Below are 10869 nucleotides of genomic sequence, written 5' to 3'. Positions count from 1 at the left end.
CCAAGGTACTTCTAAACAACATTTCATATAATCAACTGAAAGAAGGGCCAAAGCCATAGTACTGTGGGTAGGGCATTTCCCTTGCATACAGCCAACCCAGGTTTGATCCCTGGCATCTCATATGGTCCCCCTGAGTGCTGCACTACCAGAAGTAATTCCTGAGTGCAGAGTTAGGGGCAACCTTTGACCACCACCACCATGTGTGATCTAAAAACAAAACAAAACAATTAAAAAAACACAAAGAAAATATTGAAAACTAGAAAAAAATAGAATTCCTCTCCCTTTGTTTTTCTTCTTAAGTATGATTTTAAGAAAACATCAGGACCAGGCCGGCCTGCTTGCGGGCATAGAACTATGGCCAAGCATCATCCCGACTTGATCTTTTGCCGCAAGCAGGCCGGAAGACTGTGAAAAATGTGATGGCAAGTGTGTGATCTGTTACTCCTACATGCGCCCCTGCACCCTGGTACGCATCTGTGATGAGTGTAACTATGGCTCTTACCAGGGCCGCTGTGTCATCTGAGGAGGCCCCGGCATCTCAGACGCCTACTACTGTAGGAGTGCACCATCCAGGAGAAAGACAGAGACGGTTGTCCAAAGATTGTCAACTTGGGGAGCTCCAAGACAGATCTCTTCTATGAACGGAAGAAATATGGCTTCAAGAAGAGGTGATAGGTGCCCCTTCTCCCCAACCCCACCCGCTGCCAAGGCTGCCCAGAAGGACACCCACAACTGCCAGCAGAGCGGGAGCCGGCCAACGTGTGCCTGAATTCCTGGTCTTATCCTGGCACCTCCCTGTCCTTTCCTCCTCACTTCAACACTTGGCTTACGTGGGAAAGGACTGTTCACCCTACACTGTGATAGATGAATGCGGAGTTTTCTGGAATGCAGGAGCCAAAGCGTGACTTCCTGAGTCGATCACTCTCAGTGTTGATGTCTGAGGAGGGCAGGGGAGGGCAGCAGCTCTGGTGAAGCACCTGCAGAGTGGGAGGATCCCCCCACCAGAACTGGGGTCCTAGAGTCTGTGATTCTGCACCTGGTTATACTGGCTGATGTTTGTGCTGGGGGCACAGAAATCTCTTCTCTGGCTGTTGGATTAATAAAGTGGGTGTTTGTTTTCTGGTAGTCGAAAGAAAGAAAGAAAGAAAGAAAGAAAGAAAGAAAGAAAGAAAGAAAGAAAGAAAGAAAGAAAGAAAGAAAGAAAGAAAGAAAGAAAGAAAGAAAGAAAGAAAGAAAGAAAGAAAGAAAGAAAGAAAGAAAGAAAGAAAGAAAGAAAGAAAGAAAGAAAGAAGAAAGAAAGAAAGAAAGAAAGAAGAAAGAAAGAGAGAGAGAGAGAGAAAGAAAGAAAAAGAAAGAAAGAAAGAAAGAAAAAGAGAGAGAGAGAGAAAGAAAGAAAAAGAAAGAAAGAAAGAAAGAAAGAAAGAAAGAAAGAAAGAAAGAAAGAAAGAAAGAAAAAGAAGGAAGGAAGGAAAAAGAAAGAAAGAGAGAAAGAAAGGAAGGAAGGAAGAAAAAGAAAAAGAAAGAAGAAAGAAAGAAAGAAAGAAAGAAAGAAAGAAAGAAAGAAAGAAAGAAAGAAAGAAAGAAAGAAAGAAAGAAAGAAAGAAAGAAAGAAAGAAAGAAAGAAAGAAAGAAAAAAGAAAGAAGAAAGAAAAAGAACAAATCAAGACCAGAAAGAGAGAGTACAGAAAGTAAGGCCTTGCATGCAGCAGAGCTGAATTTGATCCTAGGCACTATTTATGGTTCCCCAAGCACCTCCAAGACTAATCTGATCACAGAGCTAGGAGTAAGCCCTGAGCACTATTGGAGTGTGGTACAAATACCAAAAAAAAATAAATTAATACCAATCAAACTTCAATGAGATATGATGTCAGACCCCCTCCAATAGAATGAATGTAGGAAAAAAAAATTTTAAAAGACAGAAAATAATAGTTGTAAAAATGTGAAGATACCTAGTAACTTGTTACCTTAATATTGTCAAAAAAAATCAAAAACAAAACTAAAAATCTAGGCTCCCTCACACCACATAGCACTGTTTTAAGAAACATTTCATTCATTTTTGTCTATTGTGTTTTTATTTTCAATTGTCTCAAGATATTGTTTTTATTTATTTATTTAGCCACACCATAAGGCACTATAGGGGCTCCTCTGACTCAATGATTCAAAGTCAGTCCTACTGGTGTTCAGAATGTGACATTGAGAATTGAACCCAGTTCTAGGCCCTCAGGATATTTTTCCCTGCAAATTATTCTTTAGGGTTTTTTAAGTATATGTTTAATTCATTTAACATTTTATAGTATTCCTTTTGCTGTTATCTTCTACTTTCATTCCATTTTCACCAGAGATGATACTTTATAAAAATCCAATCTTTTGAGAATTTATAAATATTTGTTTGGGGCCTAGCATATTATCTTGTTGAAGAATATTCTAGGTGTTCTTGAGAAAACTGCATAGCTTGGGTAGCTTTGGTATAGACAGTCTGCATATATCTATTACGTCCAATTATTATGTAATGTTATTTAAGCCCTCTATTTTTTTTTAATTTTTAGGCCACACTTAGTAGTGCTCAGGGATTACACATAGCTCTGTATTCAGCCATTACTTCTGGCAGTGCTCAGGGAAACACATTGGATGCCAGCTATTAAACCCTGGTTGACCACATGCAAGGCAAATTCCCTACCCACTGTACTAATGCTCTGAACCTAAAATCGTTTACTCTTTTTTTTTTTGAAACTTTTTTTTATTTATTTAAACATCTTGATTACATATATGATTGTGATTAGGTTTCAGTCATGTAAAGAACACCCCCTTCACCAATGCAACATTCCCACCACCAATGTCCCAAATCTCCCTCCATCACACCCTACCCCCACCTGTACTCCAGACAGGCTTTCCAGTTCCCTCATTCATTCACATGATTATGGTAGTTCTCTGTGTAGTTATTTCTATAACTGCACTCACCACTCTGTGTGGTGAGCTTCATGAAGTGAGCTGGAAGTTCCAGCCCTCCTCTCATTGTCTCTGAGGATTGTTGCAAAAATGACTTTTATTTTTCTTAAAACCCATAGATGAGTGAGACTATTCTGCGTCTCTCTCTCTCCCACTGACTTATCTCACTCAGCATGATAGAGTCCATGTACATCTATGTATAGGAAAATTTCATGACTTCATCTCTCCTGAATGCTGCATAATATTCCATTGTGTATATGTACCACAGTTTCTTTAGCCATTCGTCTGGTGAAGGGCATCTTGGTTGTTTTCAGAGCCTGGCTATTGTGAATAGTGCTGCAATAAATATAGGTGTGAGGAAGGGGTTTTTGTATTGTGTTCTTGTGTTCTTAGGGTATATACCTAGGCGTGGACTAGCTGGGTCGAATGGGAGCTCAATTTCCAGATTTTGGAGAAATCTCCATATCGCTTTTCATAGAGGTTGGACTAGACGGCATTCTTATCTATCTTTATTTGCTTGTTTTATCCACTATTGGAAATGAGATTTTGAAGTTTCTTGCTAGGGTTTTTGTTTGTTTGTTTTTTATTTAGGGCCACACCTGGAAGTGCTTGAGGCTTACTCCTGACCCAGGGATTACTCCTGGTGGGCCTCAGAAGACCATTTGAGGTGCAGGGAATTGAACCCAAATCAGCTGCATACAAGACAAGTTTCCTACCACCTGTACTATCACTGTCACTCTAGCCATCTCTCTTGCATTTTTGCTTTTTTGGGGGGAGGGGGCACACCCAGCAGCATTCAGGTTACTCCCAGTTCTGCACTCAGAAATTATTCCTGGCAGACTTAGGGACCATATGGGATGCCAGTGATCAAACCAAAGTCAGCCACATGCAAGACAAATGCCCTACCTACTGTGCTATCACTCTGGCTCTATTTGCATCTTTTTTTGTGGGGTGGGGGTCACACCCGGAAGTGCTCAGGGGTTACTCCTGGCTTTATGCTCAGAAATCGCTCCTGGCTGGCTCGGGGGACCATATGAGATGCCGGGATTCGAACCACCGTCCTTCTGCATCTAAGGTAAATGCCTTACCACTGTGCTATCTCTCTGGCCCCATACTTGCATCTTTTTAAAACTATTATCCCTTTAATTCTTTTATTGTTTGCTTCATACATTTAGGAGTTCTGATTGTTATATACATGCTGATAGTCTCTGACTGTTTCATACCTTTGATTATTATACACTATCCTTTGTTTCTTATAATCTTTCAAAATTTAAGGTATACCTTTTCTTTTTTTGGGGGGTCACACCATGCAGCACTCAGGGGTTACACATGGCTCTACACTCAAAAATTGCTCCTGGCAGGCTCAGTGGACTATATGGGATGCCGGGATTTGAACCACGGTTCTTCAGCATGCAAGGCGAATGCCCTACCTCTATGCTATCTCTCCAGCCCCAAAGTATACCTTTTCTAATTTTAGTAGAGCCACCCTATCTTTTACATTATTTTATTGTCAACTTACTCATGTCTTTAAATCAAAGGAATTATTTGTAGACAATTTATGGCTAGATCCTAGTTATTTTCCAGTTTTACTGAGGTTTAACTGTCAGGTAAAATTGTGATATTGAAACTTTAAATTATGTTTATTTGATATAGTTATAAAAAGGGTAACAGCAGCCGGGCCCGGAGAGATAGCACAGCAAGTGTTTGCCTTGCAAGCAGCCAATCCAGGACCAAAGGTGGTTGGTTCAAATCCCGGTGTCCCATATGGTCCCCCGTGCCTGCCAGGAGCTATTTCTGAGCAGACAGCCAGGAGTAACCCCTGAGCACCGCCGGGTGTGGCCAAAAAAAACCAAAAAAAAAAAAAAAAAAAGGGTAACAGCTGTGTAGCGAGTTCAGTGTCTGTGTTTCTTTAGGTGTGCATTTGGGGTATGTGTTCTTTTCAATGAAATATGCTTTCCTATATCTGTGTACATCTTTTGAAAAAAAAATTTAGGAGTCACATTCAGCAGTGCTCAGTGGTTATTCCTGATTCAGTGCTCAAAAATTACTCCTGGAAGGGTCATAAAAATAGCTCAGAGGGTAGGGCATTTGCTTTGCATTCTCTTGACCTCGGGGTTGATCCCCAGATGGGAATATGGTCCCCTGAGCCTGCCAGTAGTGATTTCTGCATGCAGAGCCAGGAGTGAGCACATCCAGGTGTGGTCCAAAAAAAAACCAAAAAAAAAAAAAAAATACTCGTACAAGGTGGGGTGGTGGTGGACTTTATGGAATGTTGGTGTCAAACCTGGGTCAGCATGTGCAAGGTAGACACCATACCCACTCCTACCACTCTGATCCCAAACATATTTTTTGAAGGGCCATACCCAGTGATGCTCAGGAGTTACACTAATGGTTTTCTGAATCCTTCCAGAATTGAACCCTAACCACAGTTAGGAATAAGTTCTGAGCATTGCCTGTTGTGTTCTCCAAACAAAAACAAAGCCAACCTCGAAGGTTCTAGATAGATTAGGATGTTACCCATATTGCTGGCTTCTCTTTCTCTGATTTGCAAGAAGAAACTATGGAATTGTTTCCCCAAAGTTTGTCATTCTAGGGATAGCTATAGAAAAGGTGGGGGTGGGGGATAATGAGTGATAGTACAGCAGGTAGGCTGTTTGCCTTGCACATGGCTGGCCTGGATTCTGATCCCTGGTATCCCATATATAATATCCCATGTCACACTGAACATGTCAGGAGTGATTCCTGAGTGAAGAGCTCAAAGTTACCCCTGAGCATCACTGGATGTGCCCCCACAAATAAAATTGAAAGAAAAGTCAGGTGTTAGGGACTGAAATGATAGTACAGTGGTAGGCTAACCTGAGTTCAACCCCAAGCACCCTATGTGGTTCTCCATGCCTACAAAAGTCAGGAGTAAGGCCTGAGTACTTCTGGGTGTGACCCAAAAACAATAAAAAACAACAGAAAAAAAGGCAGATGGTGTTTTCCCCATGGTGAGGCTCATTCATTGCATTCCGAATGTGCTGACCCTGTGATTTCCCCAAATGTAGGAAATTCATAATTTTGATAGTGGGGGACTACGTTAGCGCTCTCCCCTGGAAAAAATATTTTAAATGTATTACGTACTAGAGAGATAGTTCAGACTTCAAAACCTAAGTGCTTACCTTTACAATCAGTTGTGACTGCAAACCTGGTCCAATCCACAGCAGCATATATGGTCCCCCAGCACTGCCAGAAAAGGCCCCCAACCTTAGAGCCAGAAGTGTCCTCTGAGCACCACCTGCTGTTGTCCACCTCGCCCCAAATAAAATAAATAAGATGCTTTCAGACTTTTTTGGGGGGGTCACACCTGGCAGCGCTCAGGGGTCACTCCTGGCTCCATGCTCAGAAATTGCTCCTGGCAGGCTCGGGGGACCATATGGGATGCCAGGATAAGAACCAATGACCTTCTGCATAAAAGGCAAATGCCTTAACTCCATGCTATCTCTCCGGCCTGCTTTTAGAATTTTTTGATGACATACTGTGCTGTCTATTATTGTGGTTAATAAAATATTTGTTCCGTGTTGTTGGCTACAGTGTAAAAGAGGTCTCCCTGGGTCTAGTTACTTGTGATGTTGTTAAAATATCCTGTCTACCTAATTTGCTTAACATTATTGAATATGCACTTGACACCTACAAATATTATTATTAAATTATCTATCTCTTGGCCTGAAACAATAGTACAGCAGGTAGTACATTTGCCTTACATGCATCTGTCCTGAGGTTGATCCTTGGCATTCCAAATGGTTCCCTAAACACCATCAGAAATAATTCCTGAATGCAGGCCCAGGATTAATTTCTAAGAATCACTAGCTATGGTCTAAAAACAAACAAAAAAATAATTATCTTTCTTTTGGCACCTTAATTTATCACATATTTTTCAATTTTTCTATCATCAGCACATGGTTTCCTTCCAAGTCATCCTGAGCTATTATAATAAAATGCCATAAATTGGTTGGCTCAAACAACTACATCTTTTTTCTCATGGTGTGGAGACTTAAAAATCTCAGCTCAAGCTTCTGGTGAAGTTCTCTGTCTGATGAAATTCTGTAGTTTGTAAATGACTGTATCGTCTTCTCATGGCTTTTTATTGAAGTGTGTGTGGAAGGAAGGAGAGGGTGCATGTGTGTGTCAACACATAAACTGAAGGAACACAAACATTCTGTGCATAACAACTTCTATCATCAAGTATACCTACCTCGTCACCTCAAAATAATGCTGCTGTTCCAACATTCATCTCTATTATCCAGGCAACAGAAAATAGGCATAGAAAGAATAGAAGGGTTGTTGCTATTTGAGTTATATTTTAAGATGATCATCACAAGGTGACCTCATTTGTTAGAAAGAAGGTTAATGGTTGTTGTAAGTAAGTACACTTCCCTCGTAACAAAATTCAAGTTGTTTAATAAGGAAGAAAGGGCATGTATATAGAGGTGTTTAACATTCTCCACCCTAATGTCCTCTTCAAGCTACCTGCCTTCTCTCCCCTGCTCTTCCCTTCTAGAGAGCACACAGTCTGTGCCACTTCTCACCAGGTGATCACATCTTGCTGAATCAATGTCCCTGAGAGATCTACAGTTCCTTGTATTATGGTAAGAATCTTACATCTTGTGAGGGACCCAAAACTGATGGACAAAGTATCCATCCACCACATACCTAACATAATACCCAGATGAAAGTCTCATTCTGAAAAGAGACAGAGGCAGCACAGGATAGCCACTGACTGGAGTGAACATCTTGAGATCCTACGGTTGCGCTTGAGTGCTGCTATGAATGCCTTGATCAGTGAAGTGGGCTCATTGGTCCTATCATCCTTTGTGGCCACAGCTGGAGTGAACACTGAGGCAACTTCCTAGCCAGAAAATTTTAGAGTCAGAATTCTTGTAGATATCAGTGTCAGGCCTTTCCTTTTTATATATAATTATAGTTTACTTGGGACTGGAGCAATAGTGCAGTGGGTAGGGTGTTTACTTACCTTGCACTGGCCAGCTTCAGTTCAATTCTTGACATTCCATGTAGTCTGAGTTCTGCCAGAAGTGATTTCTGAGCGCAGAGCCAGGAGTAACCCCCGAGCATAGCCAGTGTGGCCTAAAAACTAAAACTAAAAAACAAGCAAAAAAAAAAAAACCACAACAATAAAAAACAGTACTCACAGGGTATATTTCTCTGGTTCAGGAGTGAGTAACTGCCAAGTATGTGAATAACCATAGCCCAATAACTTGCTTCCCTCCCATACCAAGGCTTTTTGTTTTCTTTTGGTTTGTTTTTATTGTAAAGTTTGCCATGTATTACATGAGTGCACATAATCTGCAAAGAAAATGAACACCCTGGATCACCCCACTGGTACCCATACTCCTGACTGTGTGCTCACTTAAAAATTACTTTATAGGGGCTAGTAGAAATAGTACACTGGTAAGGCACTTTTCACATATGGCCTTGCAAGCACCACCAGGAGTTATCCCTGAGTGCAGAGCCAGGATTAAGCCTTGAGCACTATTGGATATGTTCCCTCTTTTAAAAAAAAATACTTTACATTATATTGATTTATTTAACCTAATTTTGTACTTTTTTTTTAATAAATAGGATAATTTCTACAGCTTGATGTTTTTCTTTTAACATTATATTAAAACACATTGTTAAACCAGATTTAACCACATTAAAGTATGTGACTTTTTTTTTTTTTGGTTTTGGGGTCACAACCAGCAGCGCTCAGGGGCTACTCCTGGCTGTACGCTCAGAGATCACCCCTGGCAGGCACAGGAGACCATATGAGATGCCGGGATTCGAACCACCGTCCTTTTGGATGCAAGGCAAATGCCTTACCTCCATGCTATCTCTCTGGCCCCATGTGACTTTTTTTTTAAATTTATTTTCACTATGTATTTCTGTTTTGTGTTAAGAAGATGGTCAGGGGCTGGCGCGGTGGCGCTAGAGGTAAGGTGCCTGCCTTGCCTGCACTAGCCTAGGACAGACCGCGGTTCCATCCCCTGGCGTTCCATATGGTCTCCCAAGCCAGGAGCGACTTCTGAGCACGTAGCCAGGAGTAACCCCTGAGCGTTACCGGGTGTGGCCCAAAAACAAAAACAAAAACAAAAACAAAAAAAAAAAAAGAAGAAGATGGTCGGGAGTTAGAGAGATAATATATGGGTGAGGCACTTGCCCTGCAAGTGACTGACCCTGCCTCAATCCCTTATACCAAAAAAAGGGTTCCCCTGGAGCCCCACCAGGAGTGATTTCTAAGCACAGAGTCAGTAGTAAACACTAAGCACTGCCTGATGTGATGTGATCCAGTCCCCCTTCATCCTGCACTACTACCCCTGATAAATTTTTTTTTTTGGTTTTTGGTTTTTGGGTCACACCCAGCTGTGCTCAGGTGTTATTCCTAGCTCTACATTCAGAAATCATTCCTGGCAGGCTCAGGGGGCCATATGGGATGCTGGGATTTGAACCACTGTCCTTCTGCATGCAAGGCAAACACCCTATCTCCATGCTATCACTCCGCCCCCCCCCCCGATAATTTTTTAACCTAAACTTTATTCATCTATTCTGTACTTGAAGATGGTGATTATTGTTCCAATTTATTATTAATTTTTTAGTGAAGCAAGATAGTGAAAAGGCAAGTAAAAATACACAGAGACAAGCAGGCAAGATACATGTTGAAGTGAGAACACAGACCTGAAGAGCAAACCTATTGCGCCAATATTTTGTGAACATTCTTTTTCTGAAGGTTTTTTTTTTTTTTCATAAAGTCAGAGGTGAGTGCTCTGGGGCCACCAGAGCTACACCCAACAATGCTGTAATGGCAGGCAGTGTTGGTGGAGGGTGTCTGTTAATGCAGTGACAGAGATTGATCTCAGAACCTTGTCCAATGTAGGCATATGCTCTAGCACTTAAATGTTCACCTCTAGAGATTCTTTTTCAGCTGATTCCTGGTATAGTTTAAGAGTTTTCTAAGGTATATTCAGAAGCAAAATTTCTGGTAGTCATAAACAAGCTTCACTGCTTCTAAAAAATTTGGCTCCTTTAACTACCCCTCCCCCCCCGTCCTGTTCCACATCTTGCCCAACATGTGGTACTCTCCAACTTCAATTTTTTTTTGCCAGGCTGTGGAACCATAGATCTAAATTTTTCTGGCAGCCAAGTTGGTTGAAAACATCTTATACATGAATAGGTCAAATATGTTTCCTCTCTGCCAATGTTTCTGTCATTCTTTTGTTTGAATGATATAACTGAATGATTGTCTTATTTTCTTTGATTTATGTTAATTTTTTATTTATGTTAATGTTTATATTGATTTGGGGGTTTATTTTTGGGTCACATTGGCAGTTCTCAAGAGTGACACCCGGGTGGTGCTCTGGAGGCCATATGTCAAAGACTTGAGAGGAGGTCTTGGGTGCAAGGCAAACAACACCTTAACCTTTGTACAATCTCTCTGGTTCCAATTTATGGAATTTTTTTTGTTGTTGTTGTTGTTGTTGTTGTTGTTGTTTTGGGTCACACTCAGCAGCACTCAGGCTTTACTCCTGGCTCTACACTCAGAAATCGCTCCTGGCTGGCACAGGGGACCATATGGGATGCCGGGATTCAAACCACCGTCCTTCTGCATGCAAGGCAAATGCCCTACCTCCATACTATCTCTTCGGCCCCTCAATTTATGGAATTTTAAATACATATTCTGAACACTAATTTTATTAAAAAAATATATATGTACTGAAATGACCCAGCTGACTTAAACTAAATCCCTGGCATCACATATGGTCCACTAAGCCCCACCAAGAGTGATCTCTGATCACAGAGCAAGAAATAAGGCCTGAGAACAATAACAACAAAAATAAAATAGAATAGTAAGTTCAACAGGAAGCAGGAACACCCTTAATGCTATCTGAG

General features: G+C 41.1%; 1 pseudogene; it reads left to right on the top strand.

Moving 5' to 3' along the window:
* The first annotated feature begins 346 nt into the window (after nt 1-346).
* LOC126008883 (PHD finger-like domain-containing protein 5A) lies at nt 347-1125 on the top strand (annotated as a pseudogene).
* Nucleotides 1126-10869: the final 9744 nt, after the last annotated feature.

The sequence above is a fragment of the Suncus etruscus genome, chromosome 5 (assembly GCF_024139225.1).
Source record: "Suncus etruscus isolate mSunEtr1 chromosome 5, mSunEtr1.pri.cur, whole genome shotgun sequence".
Classification (NCBI taxonomy): domain Eukaryota; kingdom Metazoa; phylum Chordata; class Mammalia; order Eulipotyphla; family Soricidae; genus Suncus; species Suncus etruscus.
The sequence above is the reverse complement of the archived record's forward strand: the minus strand, read 5'-3'. Positions and strand labels throughout refer to the sequence as shown.